This window comes from Trachypithecus francoisi, unplaced genomic scaffold (assembly GCF_009764315.1).
Source record: "Trachypithecus francoisi isolate TF-2019V2 unplaced genomic scaffold, Tfra_2.0 Lachesis_group6, whole genome shotgun sequence".
Classification (NCBI taxonomy): Eukaryota; Metazoa; Chordata; class Mammalia; order Primates; family Cercopithecidae; genus Trachypithecus; species Trachypithecus francoisi.
In genome coordinates this window covers 6,068,459-6,079,746 of record NW_022681471.1, presented here as the reverse complement: position 1 = coordinate 6,079,746, position 11,288 = coordinate 6,068,459, and positions in this window count along the sequence as shown.

The window sequence follows — 11,288 nt, the reverse complement described above, 5'->3', positions numbered from 1 at the left end:
CTCCCAAAGTGCTGGGATTACAGGCATGAGCCACCGTGCCTGGTCGGAATTAATTATTTTAATGGAATGATAATTATGATATGAGTTATCCAAACCTCTGTGATGAAGCAAAAACTGTGCTAACAGGAAATTTTTTAGTACTAAATGCCCACATCAAAAAGTCTGAAAGAGGCTGGGTACCATGGCTCATTCCTGTAATCCCAACACTTTGGGAGGCCAAGGAAGGTGGATCACTTAAGGCCAGGAGTTTGAGACAAACCTGGCCAACATGGTGAAACCCCATCTGTACAAAAAATACAAAAATTTGCCAGTGTGGTGGTATGCGCCTGTAGTCCCAGCTACTCTGGCAGCTGAGGCAGGAGAATCACTCCAACCCAGGAGGTGGAGGTTGCAGTGAGTGGAGATCACACCACTGCACTCCAGCCTCGGCAATAGAATGAGACTCTGTTTCAAAGAAAAAAAAAAAATCCGAAAGAGCACAACAGTCTAATGATATACCTGAAGAAACTAGAGAAACAAGAACAAACTAAACCCAAAGATAGTACAAGAAAAGAAATAACAAAATTAGAGGAGAATTAAATTCAAACAAAAATACAAAAGAAAAATGAAACAAACAGCTGGTTCTTAGAAAAGATAAAACGAATACACCATTAGCTAGATTAACCAAGAAAAGAAGAGAGAAGCTTCAAATAAGTTCAATTAGAAACGAAGCTGAAGACACTACAACACCACAGAAATACAAAAGATCATTTGAGGCTACTATGAACACCTTCATGTGCACAAACTAGACAACTTACAGGAAATGGATTAATTTCAGGAAACATAAAACCCTCCTAGATTAGATCAGGAAGAAATAGAAACCCTGAACAGACAAATGACATGCAGCAATATTGAACGAGTAATTTTAAAATTGCCAACAAACAAAAAATAGCCTACAACCAGATGGATTCACAGCTAATTCTACCAGACATTCAAAGGAGAATTGGTACCAATCCTACAGAAAACAAAACAAAAAAAAAAAAAAAAAATGAGAAAGAGGGAATCCTCCCTAAATAATTCAATGAAGCCAGTATCACCTTGTTACCAAAATCAGCAAAGGACATAACAGCAACACCAAAAAAACTACAGACCAATAACTCTGATGAACATAGATTCAGAAAACCTGAGTAGAATACTAGCTAACGGAATTTAATAGCACATCAGAAAGATAACCCAACATGATCAAGGGCATTTCATCCCAGGGATTCAGAGATAGTATAACATATGCAAATCAATAAATGTGATAAATAAACAACATTAAAAGCAAAAGCCATATGATCCTCTCAATATGTGCAGAGAAAGCATTTGAACAAATCCAGCATCCTGTTATGACAGACACTCTCAAAAAACTAAGCACAGAAGGGACTAACCCCAAAATAATTAAAGCCATATATGACAGTCCCACAGCCAACATCATTCTGAATGGGGAGGAGTTGAAAGCATCCCCCTAAGAACTGAAACAAGACAAGGATACCCATTTTTCCACTCCTGTTCAACATAGTTCTGGAAGTCCTAACCCGAGTAATCAGGAAAGAGAAAAGAATAAAAGGTATACAAATTGGGGGGAAAATGAAGTCAAATTATCACTGTTCGTAGATGATATGATTGTATCATATAATATGGTACAATTTAGAATATTTTAAATGTGTCTAGAAAATGTTAAAGATGTCGCCAAAAAAATGTTATACTTAACTAAAAAAACAGTATATTTCAGGTTATAAAATGAATGTACACAAATCAGTAGCACCGTTATTCTCAAACAATTACCATGCTGAGAATCAAATCAAACACTTAATTCCTTTAACAACAGCTGGAAATAAATAAAATACCTAGAAATATACTTAGCCAAGGAGGTGAAAGATTCCCATAAGATAACTAAAAGACTGCAGAAAGAAATCATATATGACACAAGCAAATGGAAACCCATCCCATGCTCATGAATTGAAAAAATCAATATGTGAAAATAATCATACTGCCCAAAGCAATCTACAGATTCAATGCAATTTCCATCGAAATACCAACATCAATTTTTACCAAATTAGAAAAATCAATTCTAAAATTCACATGGAAGCAAAAAAGAGCCTGATTAGCCAAAGCAATCCTAAGCAAAAAGAGCAAATCTGGAGGCATCACATTACCAGACTTCAAATTATACTACAAGGCTAGAGTTACCCAAATTGCTTGGTACTGATGTAAAAGTAGGCACACAGACCTAGTTTTGAAACAGAATAAGAAACAGAAATAAAGCCAAATACATACATCCAACTGATCTCTGACAATGCATTCAAAAACATAAGTTGGGGAATGGAAAACCTGTTTAATAAATGGTGCTGGGAAAGCTGGCAAGCCACATGTAGAAGGATGAAACTGGATCCCTCTCTCTCACCTTATACAAAAATCAACTCAAAATGTTTCAAAACCTTAAATATAAGATTTGAAACCATAAAATTTCTAGAATATATCATGGAAAAAAAACTATTCTAGACATCAATGTAGAAGAGAATTTATGACTAAGACCCAAAAGCAAATGGAATAAAAACAAAAATAAATAAATGGAACCTAAGTAAACTAAAAAGGTTTGTACAGCAAAGGAAATAATACAGTAAATAGCCAACCCACAGAATAGAAGAAAATATTTGCAATATTTTCTTCTATTTGCACTAGGAGTAGTATCCATATAATCTATAAGGAACTCAAACAAATCAGCAAGAAATAAACAAAGAATTCCATCAAAAAGTGAAAAAATGACATGAATGGACATTTCTCAAAAGAAGAAATACAAGTACCAGGCATGATGGCTCATGTCTGTAATCTCAGCACTTTGGGAGGTCCAGGCTGGCAGATGGCTTGAGCCCAGGAGTTTGATACCTGCCTAGGCAACACAGTGAAACCCTATCTTAACAAAAAATACAAAAGTATATAGGTGTGTTAGTTGCTTCAAAGGGGATATAAAATATAATTAGTTCTGTAGCTGTGAATGTTATAATTAAAGTATCTGTACCTGTAGTCCCAACTACTTGGAAGGCTGACACTGGAGGATCACTTGAGCCTAGGAATTAGAGGCTGCAGTAACCCCCCGAGATTATGCCACTGCGCACCAGCCTAGGTGGCAGAGCAAGACTTTATGTCAAAAAATATATATAGAAATGGCCAACAAACATATTTTAAAATGCTCAACCTCGCTAATTGTATTAGTCCATTCTTGCACTGTTATAAAGAAATACCTGAGACTAGGAAACGTATACAGAAAAGAGGCTTACTTGGGTCATGGTTTCACAGACTGTACAAAAGGCGTGGCTGGGGAGTCTCGGGAAACTTGAAGTCATGGCGGAAGGTAAAGGGGAAGCAGGCACATCTTACATGGCCAAAGCAGGAGCAAGACAGAGAGAAGGGAAGTGCTACACACTTTTAAACAACCATATCTCACAGTAACTCACTCCGTATCACAAGAAAAGTACCAAAAAGGAAATCTGCCCCTATGATCCAATTAACTCCCACCAGGCCCCTCTTTCAACACTAGGAATTACAATTTGACATAAAATTTGGATGAGGACGAAGCCAAAACATATCATTTCACCTCTTGCCCCTCCCAAATCTCATGTCCTTCTCACATTTCAAAGCAATTGTACTATCCCAACAGTCCCCCAAAGTTTTAACTCATTCCAGCATTAACTCAAATGTCCAAGTCCAAAGTCTCATCTGAGATAAGACAAGTCAAGACCCTTCTGCCAATGAGCCTGTAAAATTAAGGGCAAGATAGTTACTTCCAATATACAATGAGGGTACAGGCATTGGGTAAATACACCTGTTTCAAAAGGGATAAATCAACCAAGACAAAGGGGCTACAGGCCCCATGCAAGTTTGAAACCCAGCAAGGCAATCATTAAATCTTAAATCTCCAAAATAATTCCTTTGACTCCATGTCTCACATCCAGGCCACACTGACTCAAGGGGTAGGCTCCCAAGGCCTTGGAAAGCTCCACCCCTATGGCTCTGCAGGGTACAGGTCCAATGACTGCTTTTATGGATTGGTGTTGAGTTCCTGTGGCTTTTCTGAGTGCACAGTGCAAGCTGTCAGTGGATCTACCATTCTGTGGGCCAGATGACAGTGGCCCTCTTCTCAAAGATCCACTAGGCAGTGCCCCAGTGGGGACTCTGTGTGGGGGACCCAATCCCACCTTTCCCCTTTGCACTGCCCCACTGGAATCTAGGCAGAGGCTCCTAAGCCTCAACTTTTGCCTTCTGCACAGTTGCAGGCCCAACACCATGCAGAAGCCACCAAGGCTTGGGACTTGCACTATCTAAAGCAATAGCATGAACTGTACCATAGTCCCTTTTAATCAAGGCTGGAGCTGACGCCACTGGGATGCAGGGCACCATGTCCCAAGGCTGCACAAGGCAGCAGTGCCCTGGGCCTGGCCCACAAAATCATTCTTCTCTCTTAGACCTCCAGGCCTGTGATGGGAGGAGCTGCTGGGAAAGACTCTGAAATGCATTTGAGACATTTTCCCCACTATCTTGGCTATCAACATTTGGCTGATCTTTACACATGCAAATTTCTGCAGGCAGCATGAATTCCTCCCAAGGAAATGGATGTTTCTTTTCTTTCACGTGGCCAGGCTGCAAATTTTCCAAACTTCCAGACTCTCTTCCCTTTTAAGTATAAGTTTCAATTTCAGACCATCACCCTGAGAATGAATATGAGCATACGCTGTTAGAAGCAGCCAGGCCAATTCTTGAACACTTTGCTGCTTAGAATTTTTTCCACCAAATACCCTAAATCACTACTCTCAAGTTCAAAGTTCCACAGATTCCTAGGGCAGAGGCACAGTGCCTCCAACATCTGTGCTAATGCATAGCAAAAGCAGCCTCTGCTCCAGTTCCCAATAAGTTTCTCATCTTCTCTCAGCCTACACCTTACTGTTACTATCACCATCAGCATCTGGTCACAACAATCTAACAAGTCTCTGGGAAGTTCCAAACATTCCCTCATCTTCCTGTCTTTTTTTAAGCCCTGCACACTCTTCCAACCTATGCCTGTTATTCAATTCCAAAGTCACATTTTCAGTTACCTTTATAGCAGTACCCTACTCCTGGTACCAATTTTCTATATTAGGCTGTTCTTGCACTGCTGTAAAGAAATATCTGAGACTGGTAATTTGTATAGAAAAAAAGTTTAATCAGCTTGCAGTTCCACAGGCTGTAAAAGAAGCATGGCTGGGGGTGGTGGGGGAGGGGTAAGGAAACTTTCAATCATGGCAGAAGGCAAAGGAGAAGCAGGTTGATCTTACATGGCCAGAGCAGGAGTAAGTGAGAGGGTGAAAGTGCTACAAACTTTTAAACCAGATCTCATGGTAACTCACTCTCTATCACAAGAACTGCACCAAATGGGAAATCCACCAGCATGATCAAATCACCTCCCACCCGGCCCCACCTTTAACATTGGGGATTAAAATTTGACATGAGATTTGGGCAGGAACACAGACCCAATCCATATTACTAATCAGCAGGGAAATGCAGAGTAAAACCACAATGAGATACCACCTTAATTCTCCAAGAATGGGCAGTATTAAAAAGTCAAAAAACAAGAGATGATGGTGTAGATACGAGGTATAGGAAACGCTTATATGCTGCTGGTGGGAATTTGTGCAACTTCTATGGAATCCAGTATGGAGATTCCTTAAAGAACTAAAAATACATCTAATGTTCAATACAACAATCCCATTACTGGATATCTACCCAAAGGAAAATAAGTCATTATATAAAAAAGACACCTGCACATGTGTGTTTGTAGCAGCACAATTCTCAATTGCAAAGGTGTGGAATCAACCTAATTTTCCATTGACTAATGTGTGGATAAAGAAAGTGTGGTACATGTACACCATGGAATACTACTCAGCCATAAAAAATGAAATAATATCTTTGCAGCAACTTGGATATAGCTGTAGGCCATTATTCTAAGTGAAGTAGCTCAGGAGTGGAAAACCAAGAACTATATATTCTCACTTATAAATGGGAGCTAAGCTATAAGTATGCAAAGGCATACAGATTGATATTATGGACTTTAGAGACTCAAAAGGGGGAAGTGCAGAGGAGGGCAAGGGATAAAAATAACTACATTAAGTACAATATACACTACTCGAGTGATTGGTGTACTAAAATTACAGAATTCACCACTACATAATTCATCCATGTAATGAGAAACCACTTATACCCCAAAAGCTATTGAAAGCATATATATATATTTTTTTGAGATGGAGTCTCACTGTGTCACCAAGCTGGAGTGCAGTGGCACGATCTCAGCTCCCTGCAACCTCCACCTCCTGGGTTCAGGCAATTCTCCTGTCTCAGCCTCCTGAGTAGCTGTGACTACAGGAGTGCGCCACCACGCTCAGCTAATTTTGTATTTTTAGTAGAGACAGGTTTCACCATGTTGGCCAGGATGATCTCGATCTCTGGACCTCGTTATCTGCCCGCCCCAAGCCTCCCCAAGTGCTGGGATTACAGGCATGAGCCACTATGCCTGACTGGAAAAAAAAAAAATATTTCTTTAAAGTAAGGCTGAGGGTCAAAACACACTAGGTAAAGACAGCAAGAAATCAGAGTCCTGGGACAAGGATGCTAAAGAATCAGGAAATCAGGACACCTTGTTACACTGGTTTGTAAAAGTTATGACCCTTGTCTTTTGCCAAAGTGATTAACAGAAAAACCAAGTACACATATGGGCTCTGTGTGCTTGTATTTTGGGCTTTTAAGGAAGTAGGAGGGGAGAGGCTACATCCAATTCAGAGGCTAGTCTTGGCAGGAAGAGGCACCTGGAAGAGGGAGTGGACATGGGCAGCTCTGCAGAAGAGAATAGCCCTTATGACCTGCAGAAAGAAAAGAGGAAGGCACAGGATGCCCATTTAGGCTGAGAGGCAGCCCTGGGGCTGAACAGTTGATGGGGCTACCTACAGCTTCCAGGTAAATGCTGATTCAAGAGTAGGTGTTTCCCTTGTAGTCACAAAAGTAGGGAATAGTGGAAGGAACAACAAGGTCAGCGCCTAATCCATTCATGTAGTGTCCCATTTGGAGCACTTTCAAGTGAGAAGTATCATGCAGTGTTCTTACATTTGGCTATGAGACACCAAGCTATAGATAGATTCTGCACTGAAATAAGCAACGAAAAGATGAATAAAGTGCTTCTGGTAACAAATAATTTTATGATCTTATTATTGCAACAAATGTTTGAACAAATGACTTTTATACAGCCTCCTTAATGGAAATATCATGTGTTATTTTAATAGCACACCAAGCTGCTATTATTAGTTTAACAAAATATTTAACTTTCAAAGAGGCTAACATAAAAAGCACATTAAGCGTACCCTCAGCTAAGGTGTTGTCTTACACAATTCCAGCTGCTATAATAAAAGAGCTTACACTGAAAGTAAGGAACAGAAATGTATTTCAACTATTGATAAATAACAGAAATTTATTTCTCACATTTCTGGAGACAGGGAAGTCCAAGATCAAAGGATCCGCAGATTTTGTGTTTGTTGTGGGCTCTTTGCTGGAAAGATGACACCTCGTCACTGAGTCCCCCATGGTGAAAGAGGGCAAGGGGCTGCCTAGTTCCCTAGAACCCTTTATTAGGGTACTTAGTCCATTTAGGAGGGCAGAGTCCTCATGGCTTAGGGTACTTAGTCCATTTAGGAGGGCAGAGTCCTCATGGCTTAATCATCTCCTAAAGGCCCCACCTCTTAAACATTTGCATTGGGGATTAAGTATCCACGTAAATTTTGGAGAGACAGAAACTTTCAGACCATAGTAGAAGTTGATTATTTATTCAAACTTCTTACTTTCTTAGCAGAACCTTGGAGCCCCAGAATTTTGCAGCATAGGAGCCATAGAGTTTACTCCAGAGGTGACGTATCTGAGATATGGTCCCCCAGATCAGTTTTCTTGAGAGTTTCTTTTGCCTGAATGACGATCTTTTAAAACATGAGGCAGGTATTTTTTAAAGTGGGATTTCATATGGAAAGCTAAATTTCTGGCTTTTTCAGAAAAATCATATGACATGTCAACACAGAGCTTTCAGGTCAAAATTCAGCTGCAGCCAAGTGATTGTGAGCACTTTAGGTGGGCTTCAGTCTGAGTTACCCCCAGTCCCACCACTTCTTTCCATCCCTCAGAGAGGCAGAACACTAATTGCCATTTATCAATATGCTTCTATGTCTACCTGTTCTTATATACATCATATTGCACTAATTTAGGTTGCCTGTCTGATCTCTATAGGCCTTGGTATTCTAACTGCTGTTTTAATCCAGTTTCTTCCTTTTGCAGATAAGAACATGGAAGCTGAGATGGAGATGAAAAAACAACAAAAAAAATCACTCACAGTTACACAGCTGCTTCTGGTAGGTGCGATTTGAACTCAGGTGTCCAACTTCTAGTTTAGCTCCCTTACAGCATCATTCAGTCCTTCTTTCTTTCTGCGAAATGTTTTCTAAACATTTCATCCTGCTTATTTTCTTCCAAAATAATTAGGAAGAAACTCAAGTATAATAAACACAGAGTAACTACAGAGGACCAGGTGCTTCAGAGATAGAGCAGACTCCTGCTGGAAGGAGCTCCCTAAGGCACTGTGGGATACTGGGGAGGGAACACTAGTCCTCCATGAGGCCAGGAGGTAGGGGAGAGGCTGCTGAGATGGAGGGAACAGGCATTTGTTCAGTGGAAAGTACGCAGGGGCACATGAATAGAGGGCGCAGAAAGAGTTATTTTTGATAAATGGAGTTATCAACTCCTTTGAAAGTTCCTCTCTGCATAAAGCAATTTAGGAAGTCAATTTTCCCTGACAGATCTATATGCTCAAAAAAAAAAAAAAAAAAAAAAGAAAGAAAAAAAAGCCCAAGCATTTATACACTGTAAGTTGGTATATTTCAGTTCCTCGTGGCTTACTACCAACAGTTCCAACAAAACTTCTCCTAAATCCTTCTTTAGTTCAGATTCCTATCCCCCTATCAGAAGAGAAAACTGTCCAACCAATGAGAATCAGCTCCATCCTTTAAGTAGCCCTCTAGTGGAATAGGGGCAGTTCATTTCTAACCGGTCAGTAGGACCCAACACCAACTGCTATTACTAGCCAAGTTAAATATCCACAGGACCACAGAGAGTCCAGAAATGGATACACATATATGGACAATGGATTTTTGACAAAGGTGCAAGGCAAATCAAAAAGAAAGGCTAATTTTTTTTCAACAAATTGGTTGGAATGATTGGATATTCATAAGTGAGAAAACCCCATCTTAACCTAAACCTCATACATTTTATAAAATTATTTAAAAATTGTACCTGGACTAATATGTATAGCATAAAACAAGAAAGGTTTTTAGAAGAAACCACAGGAGGAAATGTTTGTAACCTAAGACTGGTGAAGAGTTCTTAGATATGACACCAAAGTATGACCTTAAAGAAAAGAATGGGTAAACATAGCGATGTGGTTTGACTCTGTGTCCCCACCCAAATCTCATGTTGAATTGTGATTCCTAGTGTTAGAGGAGGAGCCTGATAGGAGGTGTTTGGATCATGGGGGTGGTTTCTGATGGTTTAGCACCATGCCCCCAGTGTCATCTCATGATACAGTGCTCATGATATTTGATTGTTTGAAAAGTGTATAACACCTCCACTTTTCTCTCTCTCTCTCCTGCCCCACCATGGTAGGATGTGCTTGCTTCCCTTTCACCTTCCACCATGATGGTAAGTTTCCTAAGGTCTCCCAAGCCATGCTTTCTGTACAGCCTTCAGAACTGTGAGTCAATTTAACCTCTTTTCTTTATAAATTACCCAGTCTCAGCTATGTCTTTATAGCAGTGTGACAACAAACTAATATAGAAAATTGGTACCAGACAAGTGAGGCATTGCTATAAAAATACTGAAAATGTGAAAGCAGTTTTGGAACTGGGTGACAGGCAGAGGTTGAAAGAGTTTGGAGGGCTCAGAAGAAGACAGGAAGATGAGGAAAAGTTTGGAATTTCCTAGAGACTTGTTGAATGATTGTGGCCAAAATACTGATAGTGATATGCAAAATAAAGGTCAGGCTGAAGTAGTCTCAGATGGAGATGGGAAACTGGAGTAAAGGTCACTCTTGCTATGCTTTGGCAAAGTGACTGGTGGCATTGGGCCTCTGCTCTAAGGATCTGTGGAACTTTGAATTTGAAAGAGATGATTTGTGGCGTCTGCCAGAAAAGAATTTCTAAGCAGCAAAATGTTCAAGAAATGGCCCGACTGCCTATAACAGCTTACGCTCATATGCATTTCCAAAAAGATGGTCTGAAATTGGAATATATATTTAAAAGGAAAGCAGAGCATAAAGCTTGAAAAATTTGCAGACTGACCATGTGAGAGAAAAGAAAAACCCACTTTCTGAGGAGAAATTCAAGCCAACTCCAGAGATTTGCATAAGTAAAGAGGAGCAGAGTGTTAATAGTGAAGACAATTGGGGAAATGCCTCCAGGGCATTTCAGAGACCTTCACAGCAGCCCCTCCCATTACAGGCCCAGAGGTGTAGGAGGGAAGAATGGTTTCACGGGCTAGGCACAGGACCCTGTTGCCCTGCCCAGCCTCAGGACACTACTCATTGTGTCCTAGCTGCTCCAGCTCCAGCCATGGCTAAAAGGGCCCCAGATATGTCTTAGGCTGCTGCTCCAGAAAGTAAAAGCTGCAAGCCTTGGTGGCTCCCATATAGTGTTAAGCCTCCAGATGCACAGAGGGCAAGAGCTGAGGCTCAGGAGGCCCTGCCTAGATTTCAGAAGATGTATGGAAATGCCTGGACATTCAGGCAGAAGTATGCTGCAGGGATGGATCCCTCATGCAGAACCTCTACTAGGGCAATGTAAAGGAGAAATGTGGTGGTGGAGCCCCAACACAGATTCCCCACTGGATCACTGCCTCGTGGAGCTGTGAGAAAAGGGCCAATCTCCTCCAGCCTCCAGAATATTAGATCTGCTGATGGCATGCACTGTGAACCTGGTAAAGCCACAGGCACAATGCCAGCCTGTGAAAGCAGTGATGGGGGCTGTACAATGCAAAGTCATAGGGCTGAAGTTGCCCAAAGCCTTGGGTGCCCACCTTTTGCATCAGTGTTCCCTAGATGTGAGACAAGAAGTCAAAGGAGATTATTTCGAAGGTTTAAGATTTAATGACTGCCCTGCTGGGTTTTGGACTTGCATGGGGCCTGTAGACCATTTGCGTGACAAATTTCTTCCTTT